Raw genomic sequence first — 5,000 nt, forward strand, 5'->3', positions numbered from 1 at the left:
GGCGCTTAGCTTCCACGGCCTCCACATCCCATCCTACGTCCCAAGCGGCTCCTGTTCCTATTCCTCGGCTCTCTTCATTCCAAGCAAGTCCCTGTGCGAGTTAGCACCATGTTCTGAAACATCCGCACCTCCACTATATTCAAAAGGCTCTATTTGAAATGAGACGGGTTTTTAAGGGTGTTTTTAGTGTTGTAGTTATATAATAACAATATTTTTACATTATTAACATGAGAAACTCTTGAGAACCCGACTAATAATTTTTGTGGCCCCTGAAGATAGTCGTGGTGGGAGAGAGACGCGTTTCAAAATACGGGCTTTACATTGCAGCTTTATTCCCAGCACGAGTTTTCCTTAAGTTACACTTTCCTCCCTCATCCCCAGCTCCAGTCCTCCGTCACCTCAGCCAGCCTCGCCTTGCCTCGCCTGCCAGCCCAGCCCGGCTCAGCCCTCTCGTGCATGCAGTGCCGGCTTCCCCTCACCTCGCCTGCTCCTCCCATCCGCCACCTCGCCTCGCCCCGTAATCTTATTCGAACCCTCTCCTGGCCTCACCTCGCTTCTGAAATACCAATTTATGACAACAATACCTGGACAAGAAAACCGATATATTTCACCTGAAGGCGTTTAGATTTGCTAAGCCCCAATCTTCCCTAATTCCCCTTCCTACACTCCTTCGCCCTTCCGTTAAGTAAAGTCTAGTTCCCTAACAAGGTGTAAATAAATGACCCTCGCGACTATAACCCTTTGGAGGTAATTCTATAAGTAAAGAGAAGTGTATCATTCCACCTTTCTACCACCACCTTCACCACCACCACCAACCACCACCTCCACCACCAGCCAGCCGTGCACTGCCCAACCCACATTATCATTTTTCCTACGTTTCCGTCTGGGAGTAAAGCAAAACAAGTAATAACAACTGAGCAAGAACGTTTTTTTCCTCCCGTTTTTCCCGCCTCGCCTCAGTAGCCTTTGTTTCCCGCGGCTTTCACGCAGCGAGCAGAGTGCCTGTTACCTGGATATACATGAAGTAAATAGTACAGTATTTCTCCCCGGAACGTGCGGCAAAATCCATGCGCGAAATTTTAATATATCTGAACCCCGAGCACCTGCATGTATTAGAGGCCCTGGACTGACCCTGGGGAAGGCGAAGGGGGAGGAAGGGGAGGCTGTATGTGTACAAGACTGATCTAAGTTACTCCGGAATGGTTGTGAAAAAAAAAAAATGTTATACTGTGTGTATTCTTGTTCCGGAAGGATTGTTATTTTCAGGAGTGTTCAGTTGTTGTTGTTGTAGAAATTGTAGTAGTAGTAGTAGTAGTAGTAGTAGTAGTAGTAGTAGTAGTAGTAGTAGTAGTAGTAGTAGTAGTAGTAGTATTGTTGTTGTCATTAGTACTGTCATCCCCCTAAAGTAATTCCTCCAGGCGAGTAGGCGGAAGTGACGCGAGGTGACGCTTCCTTAAGCCTACCCAAGCCTGGACCGCCGGCAGCAGCAGCAGCAGCGAGGCCAAGCAAGGAGTGGAGAAAGACAAACTCCTACTTCTTCCTTTCCATTCCTTCCCTTTCTCATACAAATGCAGGGAGGCTTAGGAATGTGGAAGTAGATTAAGGAAAGAGAAAAGACACACTAAAAGCAATGTCCTAATGAGATGTAGGGAATTATCTTGCGTCTCTTGTGTTGCTGTAGTGCTGTAATGGTTAAGGAAGTGGTGTTCATTATTGCCTAGCATTCTACACACAGAAATTTATATACTTAGCCAGCCATGTTTTAGTTCAGGTGGCCTTTGCAGTCTTACTTATTTACTTAGGACCTTTCGTTCAATAATAGTAACTTGTTCATTGCCATATAACAATTTATGTAAAGCAATTTATCTACTCTGCGAGCCATGTCTTATGTAGAAGCTGCCTTGAGTATGGAAGTATATAGATCGGGTGGCCTTTTGCAGTATTCCTTGCTTATTTATGTTCGTCCATTCAGTAACAGTAATATCAGTAATAATCCTCATTGCCATTTAACATTCTATATAAAGAAATCAGTGAACTTTGCGAGCCACGTCTTGTGTAGTTTCAGGAGCTGTATGTATGTATATATGTATGTATGTATGTATGTATGTATGCAAGGTGGTAATTTGCAGCCTGCCTTACTTGTAATCTTACGTATGATAATAATAATATCAAGTAAGTTTATCGTCTCTTGTTGGGGTTCGGAGTAAATTCAGTGTTTAATGATGTGGATGATGCAGCAATTGTAATCACGGTGTTGGGAGCGGCTCAGGAAGGACATGCTTAACGATCCTCTTACCACCAACTCCACACGCAGGTAAGCATTTGCTGGCCCAGACCTAATTAGTTTTAATCAGTAAGCCCAGACATTAGTGCCTCTTCGTATTTCCCCACTATGTACCGTCTTGCAGGCCTGGTAGCACCGTAATTAGCAAGGTATGATGACTAGTGATCGATAATTATAGCTCCATACTTCACTCCCTCGCCCCTCACTCTCCCTCCCCTCTTACTCTCACACTCTCCTCCCCTTCGTGTTATCTCGCTCATCATGGCGCTGCCGGGCCGCCCCAAACACCGCGTACAGATAACGATATTGGCATGCTCCACACTCGGCCCATCGGAAGAGCTATTAATTTGCCGACCCTTCTCGATAACAAACATTATAAATTCAGTGGGTGATATTTTGACCCTCACGCGAGATTAGATGCGCCAGTGAATACCAAATTATTTGACTGTATTTATGAACGAGTCCTCTCCCTCTCCCTCTCCCTCTCCCTGCCTCCTCCTCCTCCTCCTCCTCCTACCGCTGTTTGAAGGGAGAGGTAGAGTAATGAAGGTCCTGTACGTGAGTGTCCTGTAAAGTCTGGTGGTCCTCGATGTGTGGTTTGAGTGGTGGTAGTGTGGTGGTGGGCAGTTGCGTCACCTTACTGATGGGGGTAATAAAACACCCTACTCCTGTTGCATTAGTCTCTCTCTCTCTCTCTCTCTCTCTCTCTCTCTCTCTCTCTCTCTCTCTCTCTCTCTCTCTCTCTCTCTATCTATCTCTCTCTCTCTTTCTCTGATAACTGCCTAGTTAAGTCATATTTATAGTTCTTTCGTGTTGCCCAATATGAATAATTATGTTTAACCAAGAACAATAGGCGCCTTTCTCTTCCCTGCCTCCACTTCGCGCATGTGGCGAGGCGGAGGTGGCAGACCAGCCAAACAGGTGTCCGCCGCAGAGTTACATCGAACACAACTTAGCACAGAACTACCACACCGATGCTCAACACTCTCATCCCGCCCAAAGTGGAGCAATCGACATCCAAATAGAGTCAAATCAATATGTTTTCACTACACAGGCCTCTCAAGTCACTCGGAGGCTACAGGCGCGCTGAAATGCTCGGTGTAGCGTGAACCAGTGACCTGAAACATCCCTAAATACACGTACCCGTTGCCCCAACCATATGGTAACCTGATTTCACAGCCTCGCACGCACATGCCAGCCGCAGCGCACGCAATTCTGGTAAAGTAGCTTCCTCAGAAACACTACACTCCCTTCCCACAAACTCCCGGCGGCTTACCTCGCCCTCGAGTGGAATTTGACGGAGGGGTGGAGGGAGGAAACAGGACTTGGGGCGGAGGATGCTTTCCCTCGCACTCACTGGGGATCACTGAGGTGGGTGGGGTGCCGGGTGGACTGTGTTCCTCCCTCTCTCCCACTCGCCGCCCGCCAACCCTCCCCACCGCCTGGCCCCTGCCCCGACCCTCAGCTAAACACCACGGCGCATGTTCCCAATACTCCCCGCCACCTGGCTCCGGCTCCTGCTGCTGCTGTCCCTGCCGCCAGCCACTCCTCTTGCCGCTCCCTCCCTCCCTCCGCTGTGCCGCCCTACATTAAACAACTTTCCTTATTTTCACACATTGCCCCGTCCTTTCTTTTGGTGTTTATGTGTGTGCTTTATCCTCTTCCATTTGCTTTCAGTGAGGTTGCTATTAAACTTTTGTGATGAAGGAGTCTATCTGTGAAGTGTGTGTGTGTGTGTGTGTGTGCTGACGCTTTGCTCTCCTCTTCCGGAGTGTTTTATCGGAGGAACTTAACAACTTTACTTCTGCTGTTGAATTTAGTTGTCAGGTTCTCTCTCTCTCTCTCTCTCTCTCTCTCTCTCTCTCTCTCTCTCTCTCTCTCTCTCTCTCTCTCTCTCTCAGCAAAGAGGATGCGACAGGCTGTGGTCGGGGATGGGGAGTGGACAGTATTTTTAGTTAGCAAAGGAATAATTGAACAGTGGACTTCATCACCGCCACCGCCACCACCGCCGCTACCGCCACCACCATCATCATCAGTGACAACAACAACAACAACAAAAACAACAACAAAAACAAAAACAATAATAATAATAATAATAATAATAATAATAATAATAATGATAATAATAATAATAATAATAATACCAGCTTCAGTAATAGCTGTAAACTTGAGAAATAACAGAAAGAAAAAACACGTAACACAGCAACAAATCATAATCAACTACAATTATTTAATCTCTCTCTCTCTCTCTCTCTCTCTCTCTCTCTCTCTCTCTCTCTCTCTCTCTCTCTCTCTCTCTCTCTCTCTCTCTCTCTCTCTCTCTCTCTCTCTCTCTCTCTCTCTCTCTCTCTCTCTCTCTCTCTCTCTCTCTCTCTCTCTCTCTCTCTCTCTCTCTCTCTCTGTCTCTGTCTGTCTCTCTCTCTCTCTCTCTCTCTCTCTCTCTCTCTCTCTCTCTCTCTCTCTCTCTCTCTCTCTCTCTCTCTCTCTCTCTCTCTCTCTCTCTCTCTCTCTCTCTCTCTCTCTGTCTCTGTCTCTCTCTCTCTCTCTCTCTCTCTCTCTCTCTCTCTCTCTGAAAGTGGAGTATTCTTTTTTATTCTTTTTAGTCTATCCTCTCCAATTATTTCACAGCCCAAGGCCTGTCTCGCCTTTTGAAACGAAATACATAGCAACAGGAAGCACAGCACATCAGGTAAAAACACGTGTACAAAACTCACAC

The 5,000-nt window shown here is 46.6% G+C and overlaps 1 protein-coding gene across 2 annotated transcripts in view; it reads right to left on the reverse strand.

Moving 5' to 3' along the window:
- Positions 1 to 3,716, reverse strand: part of LOC135100754 (solute carrier family 12 member 8-like) — a 57,852-nt gene extending 54,136 nt beyond the window's left edge. The window contains exon 1 of one of the 2 annotated variants that reach the window (XM_064003994.1): positions 3,561 to 3,716. The gene's annotated coding sequence lies outside the window, so the exon portion shown is untranslated. Of the gene's footprint in view, positions 105 to 3,560 lie in introns of those variants that run through there. The other variant, XM_064003995.1, reaches the window with a different exon arrangement.
- Positions 3,717 to 5,000: the final 1,284 nt, after the last annotated feature.

Source organism: Scylla paramamosain, chromosome 5 (assembly GCF_035594125.1).
Source record: "Scylla paramamosain isolate STU-SP2022 chromosome 5, ASM3559412v1, whole genome shotgun sequence".
Classification (NCBI taxonomy): Eukaryota; Metazoa; Arthropoda; class Malacostraca; order Decapoda; family Portunidae; genus Scylla; species Scylla paramamosain.